Source organism: Canis lupus, chromosome 12 (genome assembly GCF_003254725.2).
Source record: "Canis lupus dingo isolate Sandy chromosome 12, ASM325472v2, whole genome shotgun sequence".
NCBI lineage: Eukaryota > Metazoa > Chordata > Mammalia > Carnivora > Canidae > Canis > Canis lupus.
The window spans coordinates 58,359,210-58,372,396 of NC_064254.1; the positions used below are offsets into that span (position 1 = coordinate 58,359,210).

The following is a 13,187-nucleotide window of genomic DNA, read 5'->3' on the forward strand; positions in this document are numbered from 1 at the left end:
CACCTGGGTAAGCTCTGTTCAGGTGCTCATGGTGGAGATTCAGACACAGGGGATGGAACACCTCCTCTTTTATACTTACTCCCTCCTGGGGTTTCTGTCATTTTTTTATTTTGAAGTTTAAAAATTCTATTTAAAAAGTTGAAAGACTAATATAATTAACATTCATGTTTCCTTCATTAATAATGAATTAAGAATGTTAATAATAATTCCCTATTGTGGAAAATGCACTTTTATTTTCCCAATTGTCCCCCAAATGTCTTATTATATAGCCTTTTTTTTTTTCAGTCTTGTATCTTTTTTTTTCAGTCTTGTATCTAATGAAGCTTCATGCATTGCATTTGTCTGTGTTACTTTTACCTCTTTTAATCTAGAACAGTCCACTGACTTCTTTTGTTCATTTTTTATATCACTGACTTTTTTGAAGAGCCTTACAGAATGTTCTATATTCTGGATTTGTCCACTGTTAAGATTTTTAAATGTTATAAAGCAAATTAAAAACATGTGGCCAAGGTCCCTTTTATTAGACAAGGATGTTTTAAAGAACTGGGCTGTTAGGCATAAATGCCAGTCATAATGTGAAGAGATTTCATCTACCATGCAGGACAAGAGGTCTCCTTCCCATGCAGTCAAGGGAAAAAAAACCCTCAATTATTTCAATGAAGCAGTAATCATTTAGAATTTGTTGATAATTTCTTTTCAAAAACATCAAGTAAAATTCCCACTAAGTAATTTCTGAAGCACAATAGATTTGAAAAGAAATTTTTTACATATAAAAGCACATTGCTTTTAGTTTACCTTTTCAGCAAACGTTACACTGTGAGCACATTTGGAATAAGATGACCTATCACCACATACTAATTGTGATTTATGCAAATAAATGGCCAAATATGGTGATAAAGAGGTATTTTTAATTTTTTTTTCAGTTTTCCTACATGATACCATTTTTTTGGTCATTGCATTTTTTTTGGAGGTGGGGAGGCAGGACATGAAGCAGGCATAGGCACTAATCCAAATCAATTCTGCTTTCATTTAAACAGACTAACTTGTTTTCAATCAGTGAATAGCATTTATTTGGTTTTACTGCAGTAGGTGCCAAGAAAAGATAAAGATAATATGGCAGATATGGCTCCTGCTTTGGAAGATATTATTTTCAAGAAGTGTAAATAAGGGAAACACACTGATATTTTCCACTTGCCATTTTTTTGCTATATATATATATATATATATATATATATATATATATATACACACACACACACGCACATACACATTATCTTTGGGGGAGATTAAATTTTATTTTAAGTGCTTCATTATCTGTGGCCTTAAATCAGTCATCTTCCAGCATATCGTAGAGAAGATGGTAGGCGCTCAGTAAGTGCCTTTTCCCCGAATGAACTCAAATTTGTTGTGTGCATATTGCTATTTTCAAATTGCTGTCACACATGGTCTGGGTGAATTTCATCTGCATTGAAATTTGGAGGAAGCTCTTGACAGATGACAGTGTGGGGCCCTGCAGGGTGAGAAGAGAAGCCGTGCCAGCCTGGTGGAGAATAACGTGACCTTAAAGCTACCCTTGAAAGACAGCGGGAGTGTGTGGCTCTCACAGCCTCCCCAGCACCTCCACACAGGGCGGTGGGTCCAGAGATGTACATGGGGAAAACAATAACTACATTAGCATTCAGAGCATCCACATCAAAGTGCTTCCTTTTCCAGTGTTGTCTGCAGATGGGAAAGCTGGGGATCTTTAGAGGATTTTTATGGTAATTATAACGCCTCTTATATGCTCATCCTTCTCTACAACATTGCTCATGAAACAACTACCTAACTCATTATGCTGTTGTTAGAGGATGGAAAAAATTAAAATAACCCAATTTCTTTGTTTGCATTTATGTCTCACCCAGTAGCATACATTTACATACATTTAGAAAATATGTATCCCTTTTGGCACCAAACAGTATTGGATCAGTCCCTTTACCTTCTGAGATTTAGTTTCTTCATAAGCAGAGAAGGAATAAAAAGATCCACTCTGTTTATTTCTCAGATTTGCTGCAAGATCCAGTGAGAAAAAGAATGTGTATGGAAAAGCTACAACATGTATTATTACCACTATTACGCTCCCCCCCCACTACTATGTATATGACCACATGTAGGCATGGACTATGGTCATCAAGAGTGTCCTCATTCAGGGGCGCCTGGGTAGTGGAGTCCGTTGAGGGTCTCTTGGTTTCTGCTCAGGTTGTGATCTCAGGGTCGTGCGATCAAGCCTGCATGGGCTCTGCACTCAGCACGGAGTTGGATTGAAATTCTCTCTTTCCCTCTCCCTCTGCCCACCCCTGCCCCATGCTCTCTCTCTCAAATAAATAAATACATAAATCTTTAAAAAAAAAAGTGTCCTTTTTCAAGCAGATACTGAGTCAGGATGAACAGAACAGAATGGTGGGGGTGATAGAAGATGAAAGTGTATTTGTTGGTGTGAGAAAATCTCCCAAGAAAGTCTTGGGACCTTTCTTTAAAGTCAGGAGAGAACTGTGCTTATGGCTTCCAAGAGGCACCTTCTTCCTCTCTCTCTATCTCTCGAAGCTCAGCTCAGCATATCCCCACCCAAGTGGGTGGTGGGTATCCCTGCCTGGAAAGACATTATGGTATTGGTGGAAAGCCTGGGGATCCAAAAAAACAAAAATCAGGACTAAAATCCCGATGCTCCTCCTAATTTAGTGTGTGACCATGTCCATAATACTGAATCTCTCAGAGTCTCATTTTTCTTCTTCATAGGATCATCTTAGCATTGTTATGACCATTATGTTAACACAGAAGATGTGAAGTGGCACATGGTAGCCTTTCAGAAATTGTAGTCTCCTTCACTCCAAATCTCCAGCCCACACAACCTGGATTTCTTCATTTTGGGAATGGGGATGATATTTACCTTCAAATTAATGAACCAATATATGTAAGTCTTAGCACAGAGCCTGGCACATGGAACTGTAATGAATTCATTCAGGCCCCAGCCTAAGATGATAATACAGTGAGAAGGATCTCGAGAGGAAATAGGAAGGGCTTGTGCCTCAGCTAGAAGCCGTGATCATGAGGAAAATAATCTGACTTGAGATGTAAGAGGGTCAAGTTGAGGCTGCATGATCAACTTCTGGGTATGAGACTTACATTTGATTTCTCTCTTGGTTTAAAATGTCAACAAATGCCAGTCATTAAGTATTTTCATATCTGACTTGCATGTTGATATTGCTGCCTAGAAGGGACTTGCATTGAAAAAGCAGAGAGGCCTATTCTCCGGTGTAAATTGGCTGGGAGCTGAGCCCGCCACTGTAGCTGTCCTAATCTTTATTCTGCCTGGAGACAAATTAGGAGCAAGAAGTGGGAGACACCCACTGCATTCTGGCCTGTTTTTCATACTTAAACATTTAACACAAGACTCCGCTCCCCATTCCAATCTAGCTGTAAGTCCTCTTGACTCTACCTTCAGAATCTATCCACTTCTTTTCACTTGCATGGCCACCATCCCAGGCCAAGCCACTTTTCTCTCTTATTTGGACAATGGTGTCAAAAAGTAGTTCTCTATCTCTTTTCCTCCCCTCAGTAGATATGACGGTTGTCTTGACAACCTGCAGTCACTTCTCTCTGCTGTGGCAGCTGTATGGTTTTTGTGAGATTGGCCCCACCCCCACCTCCAGGGCAAGCTCTGATGACTTAATGCCTATCAAGAAAATCCAAGCTGTACTGTAACATAATTGGTTGGATCATCGGGCAGAAATCCAATCAGCCCCTGATATCTATCTGGCCAAAAGACTGATTCAAGATGGTCCAATTAGGGCAAAACTGAAGGCATTTGTCAAATAGTTCACGGAAGGCATCCTGTTCTTTCTTCCTGGACATGGAGGAGATAGCATGAGGTGGTATGCAGACTGGTGGCCATCTTGTACAGCCAGGCTGAGGATGAAGTCACCTCAATAGGAGGCAGGAGTTATCAGAATCTCAGAGAAATGGAGTAAAATCCCCCATCAACCCATGCCTAAAGCCCTTTCTTCCTCTAAACTTTTCAGCAACATGAACTAACCAATGCCCTCTAAACCATTTTTGGATCTCTTACAAAGATTCCTAATGGCTATATACTGAGTCCCACCACCCACTTCCTGGCACCAGAGCCTTGTTTCCCTGAGCCTCAGTTTACACACCTGTGAAACGAAAGATGGCTGATAACACTTCAGTTATTTCTGTGACTCTACCTTGATTTTCAGCTCTGTTTGGGAGTAAATTCAAAAACAAAGTGGTGGTGTTCTTGGTAATACTTTTCAAAAAAGGCCAAATGTGAATGAACATTTAGTCTGAAACTCTGTCTCTATTCACTTTTGGAATTTTAAAAATCAGGTTAGTCCACAGAATACTGATGATTGGATTTCTCTGATGAGCTCAGATTTGATGGTGGCAGTAGGCAATATAAAATACTTTCGTTTTATTAAGAAATCTCTTAGACTTCAAACTTCGCATTTATGAAATTTCACAGATACAGAGAAGGTTGCCTACCAGAGCAGAAGTGTGTCAGCTCTGCACAACAGGTGGGATGCTTGTAGTTTTTGAACAAAAAGTCTTAGGAATAAACTTTGAGACTTTAATCTGTTCATGAATATCCGGCTCTAGTTCAATCTTGTCTCAGGTCACATTGCACAATTACATCTAAATTGGACCTGGATGCCATAAATATGGGGGAATGTCTAAGTGCTCATCAACAGGATTTTTATTACTATGACAATATCATCCTTTTTACATTTTAATTAGTTTCCAAGAAGAGTAGATTCTTACCTCACTCTGATGTGGGGGGAGAAAGTTAATAATATATCATTAAAAAGGAGATTTGAAATATCCTGGATACTTATTTTTATAACAAAAGAATATCCAACAAAAAGAATTTGTGAAATAGTCATCTTTCCAATGAGTCTTCTAAAATTTGGAATTTAAAAAAAATCCATAATTATTTTTCAGTCAAGCAAAGAGGCCCTACCTAATTCTTTCTTATGAAGAGCTAGGTGTGTCTGAATGCACTCTCAAAGGTCATCCTGATCCATTCACCTATTACGCTGTTAGGAGGCATCCTTGAGTAAGGAGTAGAAACCTGGGGTACCTCGTGGCATAGCTGGTTGCATTTCTCACTCTTGGTTTCAGCTCAGGGTCCTGAGATTGAGCCCCATGTTGGGCTCCAAATGGGGCTCTGAGTGGAGCTCAGCAAGAGCACGGAGTCTGCTTTCTCTACCCCTCCCCTCAATGTGCTTTCTCTCTCTCATAAAATAAATCAATCTTAAAAAAAAAAAAAAAAAAGAGTAGAAACCCGATGGCATTCAACAAATGGTCACACTATTTTATATGATGGCAAATAAATGTTTTGGTTGGAAATTTCTCCTCGATGATATAATTCAGGTCTGGGACACAATGAATAGTGATTACTTTGGGAAATCATGAGGCAAGTGAGGAAGGAGGAGCAGAGACACCTGCAGGAGGAGAGTAGGAGACAGGAATGGAAGGAGGGCTCCTGCCGAGGTTCTACAGGAGGTTCTACAGGGCTGTGGAATGCGGTTCCTCTGTGTGCTGAGCTGAAACAGTATGAATTGGGAATAGAGTGGCCCCACCATCACTGTTCTAGATAATCTGAATTAACTATGTTAACAAGTGTTTCTTAAAACCTATTTGTATTAGAAACGTGCATGTTGACTGCAATACACGGTATACTTAGGAAGGGCATCATGGTAATACCAGTGGCTGGTGATGGAGAAGAATCACCGTGGGAGTGGAGAGCTAAGGGGATGGACCAGAATCAGGGTCAAATGTCAACTGCAGAAATCAGAGGAGTGTCCCCATGGTCCCCAGCCACCCAGGTCTGGTGGTGCTGTGCTGAAGGTACAGGTTACCTATTCTACTCTAGACAGCATGGGGACTTTTACCAGTATAACCCATAATAATCAGTTCTATGGTTTAACTTTAATAATATCATTTAATTATTTATGGTAGAGACTGTTAATATCAATCACAATGTCAACAAGTTATTTTTACTAATGGCTTTTTGAGATCACATTTATCATCTAGAAATCATTTAGACAGAGCTGGGTGTATATAAAAAACTGCATATAAACCATCTGAGCAGAGTTGGGTACATTTGAAAACCCTTCATATGTGCTAAGAGGATATAAAAATTTATATTCACTGAATAATGCGTTATTGATGAGTCATAGTTTCAGAAAAAGCACATAGTAAAAAGCTCAATATTCATTACGATTCCTTTTCATATATTTCCAGAAAGTGTCTTGGATTTATACATCATCATAACAGAAATTATATTCTCAAGATTACCCGCTTCCCTTCCTTAAGTGGTAAGGCATTATTTTCTAGTATCCTAAAAGATAAGCATGTTACACAGGTTACACATTTCTACCTAACACTTTGATAAATTTCTGCATATTGTCTAATTCTGCATTTTATTTTATGATAGAAACTTTTGTATCTCCTTTCAGTTCAGTTAGCAGACCTTGATTGAAAATACAAAAAGGGCAAGGCAGTGTGTTCACGAAGAGGTAGTATGTGGGCATGGAAACTCTGAGGTCAGGCTAACTTGAAACAATCTCAGCTCCACTTATGAACCATTTGTAAACTGGGAGGCGAATCAGGCTGGAGTGAGGTGTGTGCTGTGCCTAGGTGTCCTTGGGAACCAGGACACATGAGAGGCTCTTACAGCTTTCATGAAAAGTTTAATGAGACATTCATTAACAAAAGTTTAATGAGACATTCATTAACAGCTAACATAATAAATAGGATCACTTTAAAATTGGAATTGCTATATTGACCAGATTAAAGAAGAATGTTAATTCTGATGATGGCAAAAAGACAAATAAAAAAAAAAAGAATAGGTACTACTGAATAAAAAATGGAGGTATAATACTCTACAGAAGCTAACTTATAATCTGTTGAATAAAGTCACCTAGAGCCTGGAAATGCGAGGTAATATGAAGCCAAAGGGTTTAGGTAGAATTAAAAAAAAAATGTTCTCCATGTTATTTGACAAAAAGCATAGTGCAGCAGATATCACTGAGCACTGACTTCTGTCCTCAAGAGACCTGGTTTGATGAACTGAGTTGCAAAAAGCAGTGCTTCCCCAACACTGGAGTTCTGGTCTCAGTTGCACGCTTCTGAATTTATTTCAACTGTGGTGGTGGAAATCGGGTGAGCTCCTTTCTATAGGGAAAATCTGCATATATCATGCAGATATATCTGCATATATCAAAAGTGAAACCTTCTGGAGAAGCTGCTCATGGGTAGTAATTGAATCCAGTAGTGGGTAATGCACTTGTGGAGAGGTTAGTGGGTGAAGTGTTGGGAGAGGATTTTGAAAATCCTGTATTTGACTGTAGTATTGAAGAGAGGAAAAGGGAGGATACGAAGAAGACAAGCAAGGGCAAGAGCCCATTCAGGAGGGAGGAGGGATGTGTCAGCTCAGATCTCCTGAGACTGAGAAGTCCTTAGGGAGGCTCTGGGAGTAGAGAGAGAGACGAGGAATGTGAGGCAAGAGGCAGAACACATGTCATGTGTTCAGAGCACTTGGTCTGCTCCAGAGAGGAGGAACCTCTGGCAGAAATATATCAGATGAGATACCCTGGCTCATAGAGTCCCATGTCTTTTTTTTTTTCAGAAAAATAATTTATTTCTCCATATGCTTTATTTAAAAGCATCTAGCGAACACCACATATTTGAATTTCCAAACACATTATTTTCATTTTGCCTTCTTGTTTTCTTATTTTGTGAGTAAGTAACCCACTCTACCCAAAGGTAAAATACAGATTTTATTATATATACAAAATTAAGTCTAGAGTATAAGGAGATAAGGATATTAAGCAGATCCTATTTTAAAGAGTTGAACAACTTGAGTTTTGTTGCTCATTCTTTCAGTAGTTACTGAGGAAGAGATCCAGCCATCCATTAGCCAGTGTTTATTGCAGAGCTGAATATTGTCTATGATTTTTTAAAAAAAGACTTTTTAATTATTCATGAGAGACACAGAGAGAGAGGCAGAGACATAGGCAGAGGAAGAAGCAGGCTCCCCGTGGGAAGCCCAATACAGGACTCGATTGATCCCAGGAACCTAGGATCATGATTGAGCCAAAAGCAGACACTCAACCACTGAGCCGCCCAGGCACCCCTCAATGTCTATGATTCAACCAACATAAAAAGTAGAAATTTAGAAATAAGAATTAAAAAATATATTTGTAATATCCTATTTTTAATTGTCACCAATAGTTTCATTCTAATGCTATTCATTGGCTAATAAATGGATTTTCCTAGTAATGCCCTGATTACCTCTGAACTTTCAAGTAAGAAGTGAAGTCCTTAAGATCACAACAGACACAACTAAAGAATTTTGGTTATAGACACAGTGCTGATATCCATATAGCACGTGCTGTGTTTATTGAAGAGAACAGGTACTTTAGTATCAGTAAGAACCAGGGTTTGTACAAAGATCTCTTACTCTTCAATATCATATTATCATTAAACACATCTGGCATTTACCAGGGGCAAAACACATATGACATTTCTAAGTCCAAGAGCATGCTGGAATCTTAGAGAAGAGAAAATACATGGAATCTTTCAATTGCTGGTGAATCCATATTATTAGTTGGCATTCTTTTGAAGCTGCTCTTTGCTTACAGTTGTAGCAAGCAACTCTAACAACCTTGAAAGAGACTATGAGAGCTTTAATTTTTACTGTGGTGGAAGCAGGCATCCAAAACCAGATGACATCTGACCTTCAAGATAAATGGAAGTGGCATTGCTATGGTGAAGGCTGTGGTCAAGGCACAAGGGCCCAGAGACACCTGTTTCAAAATTTTGATACAACCCCCTTTATTATCTTCACTGGGCTTAGAAATACTATTTGAATGGAATATCTTACAATATTGAGATAAGCATAATTTTCTTGTACTTACCAAGTTAATGTTTCACATTTATATAAAAATGAAATTAAATAAATAATAGTTACTAGGACTTATGTTCTGTATTTTTAAATACAAATGGGAAAATTAATTGTATTATATTTTAAAGATATGAAACCTGAAAGAATGTTAATAATTATTTTTTAACAAAACTTTAAATAAAAAATAAAACTGCTTTTATGTAATATTTAACAGTGGCAAGGACTTCTACCCCTGACCAAGATGTAGTAACAGGGACCGGATTGACTCTCACACCTGAAACAACTAAAAAAATGAGCAAAATATAAAACAATCATTTTGAAGACATTGGACATCAGATAATGAACAGTAATCACAAGGAGACAGGAAACAACCAGGGCATGATTGCCCCTGCTTACCTGCAGGAGAGAGTTTCTGGGCCATCGTATGGGCCAGGGGAACCCAGGTAGAACCTGGTAGTATCTTGAGTCGAAGAGATGGAGGCCAAGGTGACTTAGAGCTGTGAATGGTCCTGTCTACCTTCCTCTGAGTACTGATCAGCTGACACACCTATGAGGAAACCACTCAAGGCTAAGGAAAGAAACACCTGGAAGGAATCAAGACAATAACCCTTGACGATTATACCGGGCCACGAATAATTCCTTTTCCCACCAGCCAGAAAAGAAAACTTCATAAATCAGAGGATATTGGGTAAAGTTCTCAGGACAGTTTTTCTTCACTGAGTGGGGGGATGGAGGGGTGAGGGGAAGTGGGAATTAGAGCTATATTAAAGGCTGTTCTGGTCACCCCTAAAAAAGCTGAAAAGCAAAGATCTAAACAGGTTGAACTGTTTCCAGGCAAATAAATCACATCTTAGAACAAATCTCAGGAATATATATAGGAGTACAAGAATGTCCAGCCCCCAACAAGTTAAAATTCACAATTGCTGGCATCCAATTAAAAATTATCAGCATGCAAAGGGGAGTGGTATACTTTTTAATATATGACACAGATTGAGGAGAATAATCAATTTGAAACCAAACCAGACTTGACACAGATGTTAGAATTAGCTCACAAACACATTGAACAGTTAAGTTTATATTCCATGTGTTTAAAATGTTAAGTAGAAGGGTGCCTGGGTGGCTCAATTGGCTGAGTCTGACTTCACTCAGGTCATGATCTTGGGGTCCTGGGATGGAGCCCTGCATTAGGTTCCCTGCTCGGTGGGGAACCTGCTTTCCCCTCTCACTCTGCCCTTCCTTCTGCTCATGTAGCCTCTCTCAAATAAATAAATAAATAAATAAATAAATAAATACTTAAAAAATATAAAATGTTAAGTAGAACATACAAGATATAAAAAAGACCTAATCAAATGCCTAGAGATAAATAAATAAATAAATAAATAAATAAATAAAAACTTAAAAAATATAAAATGTTAAGTAGAACATACAAGATATAAAAAAGACCTAATCAAATGCCTAGAGATGGAAACTATAATGTCTAAGATTAGGTTAATAATTTAAAAATCTTGATAGCCTGCCAATCAAAATGGAATTACTGATCACAAACATTTATAAGAAATGTTCACCTCACTCCATCAAAGGTGTCAAAACAGTGCACACTGGGAAGGCCATCCAGTTATTTTAGGCCAACTTAATCCTTTGTCCTCTGGCTTCCAGTGGATTCAGACAACTGTTACGTATCAGCTGGTGATGGGTGACCAGGAGAAAAGATTGGAGTAAAAATTCTCCTAGGTCCTTCCCTGCTGGGTTGCTGCAGATTGGCTTCATCTTTCCCTGGAAGCTACTCTCTTCCATTGCTATTGTAGGTCCAGGAGTGGTAAGGGCTCACTGAATGGCACATTTTCTTGTTGGCTTCCCTCAACCCTGCTCACAACTTGATAGATAAAATCTATTAAATTCCATCTATTAAATTCCACTAGTTTAAGTGTGCCATCTCTTTCTTGACTCTGACATAATGTATTCTGTGATTTTAGTTATAAAGTCATTTTCAAATCCCATTCACGTCTAAAACTTATTTTTTCTGGCTTCCATGTGCATAAAAAATTCCCATATTTCTGTAGTCTTTGTTCAGTGTGTGTGTGTTCAGTGTGTGTTTTAACATTTAGTTTATACAAGAAATTACTCACAATAAATTGTCAATAAACAGCTTTATGTATTATTTGGTTTCAGAATTTCAGTTAACTGCAGCTATTGACTTCAACCAATGTCAGACTGAGTATTGAGAGTCTTGGCCTTGGTAGCTTTAATTGCAGCCCAACTTCAGCAGAGAAAGTTTGGTGCCACTTCCCCTCCTTTAACTCAAGATGCCAGTCAATTTACAATTGGTCTGTTTTATGTGAGTAGGGGCATGAAGAAATTAGCTTATGTGGTAGCACTTTTTCAATTTATTCCAGCAATGTTTCTTCCCTTAAAGATCCACCCCTTAATCTAGCTCCGGCACAACATTCCTCCTCTTGTTCCAGACAAATATAAGCCTAACCAATTCATACCAATTAGGATGGCTATTAAAAACAAACCATAAAGTGACAACTATTGGCATAGATGTAGAGAAATTGGAAGGCTTGGATAGTTGATGGAAATATAAAGTGGTACAGCTGCTGTGGAAAGCTGTATGGTGAGTACTCAAAGAATAAGCATACATTATGATATGATCCAGCAATTTCACTTCTGAATATATACCCAAAAGAAGCCAAAGCAGGAAAATGAATATATATTTATACATCCATGTTCAGAGCAGTATTATTCCTAATAGCCAAAAGGTGGAAACAACCCAAGTGTATGAATGGATAAACAAAATGTGATATATCCATAAAAAGGAAGGCTAAATAATACATTTTGATATACACTACAATATGGATGAACCTTGAAGACATTATGCTTAAGTGAATGAGCCAATCTCAAAAGGACAAATATTGTAGGATATACCATTTATATGAGGTACTTGGGATAGTCAAATTCAGGGATAGGAAGCAGAATTGTGGTTGCTGGGGTTGAGGGGAGGAGGAATGGGAAGTTAGAGTTTAATAGAGACAGTTTCAGTTGGAAGAAATGAAAAAGCTCCAGAGATGATAGTTGCAAAACAATATAAATCTCTTAGCGTCCCTGAACTTTGCATTAAAAAATGGTTAAAATGGTACATCTTAAGCTATGTGCATATTACCATAATAAAAAATAAAACTGACCATAGTTACCTGGGGAGGGCTATACATTTTTATAGACAATAATTCTGAGTTGGTCAGTATTAGGAAAAGGAAGTCTGTTAGGTGGAGCAAGCCTAAAGCAGCTTAAAGCACAGGGAATTTCAGTATTTCTTTTAAAAATATCAATTACCTCACTGGATAAAGAAAGGCCACCACAAATTAGATATTGTATATCCAGAAATGCCTTTGGGTTTTTAAAAAGAGCTTAAAGACTTACGTGCCACAAATTTTGTGAACAAATTAGAGAATTCCAAGTTCTTTATGTTGACTTTGACTTTCTGAAATACATATTATCCTCCTGATTTTTTAAAAAAATATAAAATGTGATAAAACCAACTATGCTAAGAAGTCACAACTTCGTGATCTTGGAAAGAAAATATTAGTTTAGAGGAAAAACATAAGCATTTTCCTTCTTTCTTGCAGTGACAGGAACATCCATTCCTTTAGTAATTGCTCCTTCAAGATGCCGCCTCATTTCAGAGCCCTGTTGGCCTTGTGGGCTGCTCCTGTCCAGCAGCCATCAGTCCTTATTGTTGGGCTTTCTTGTGATGGATTTTTTCTGTAGGTGAATTTTCTGACATCCTCTTCAAGGTTCAGAGGTAGAAAATTCTACGTTTCTGTTTCATAAGAGCCAAGACTCAAACAGAACCTTAAAAGAACATATTATTAGTGTTTCCACTAAACACATTTTCTTCATTCCTGTGGAACATATAAATTTTCATATCCTACCAATTAGGTGTGGAGTTTGGTTAGCCTTTGACTAGAAAATATAAGAAATGTATTAAAAAAGAAGAATTGGGAAATTATAAGTCACCTGCTTTCTTCTGATGTCCAGATTTGTCTTCTTGTGTGATGTCTTCATCGTCTTGTCCCACACAGCCTTTGGTAGTGTCCTTAGCCCAGGATACTCCTTTGTACCTGAGGTCAGGGCCTGGACCCAGCTTATGTGGGCATTGGGGCCTGACCATGAAAGCAGGGTATTGGGAAGTAATCTGAGCCATGGTACACATGGTGCCCTAGAAGCT

The 13,187-nt window shown here is 38.2% G+C and overlaps 1 long non-coding RNA gene across 1 annotated transcript; it reads left to right on the forward strand.

Annotated features, from left to right (window-relative positions):
• The first annotated feature begins 2,784 nt into the window (after nucleotides 1–2,784).
• Nucleotides 2,785–8,923, forward strand: LOC112658453 (uncharacterized). The gene is made up of 3 exons (XR_007401331.1): nucleotides 2,785–2,947; nucleotides 6,298–6,371; nucleotides 8,700–8,923. It is a non-coding gene; the product is annotated as an uncharacterized LOC112658453 (long non-coding RNA).
• The last annotated feature ends 4,264 nt before the right edge of the window (nucleotides 8,924–13,187 follow it).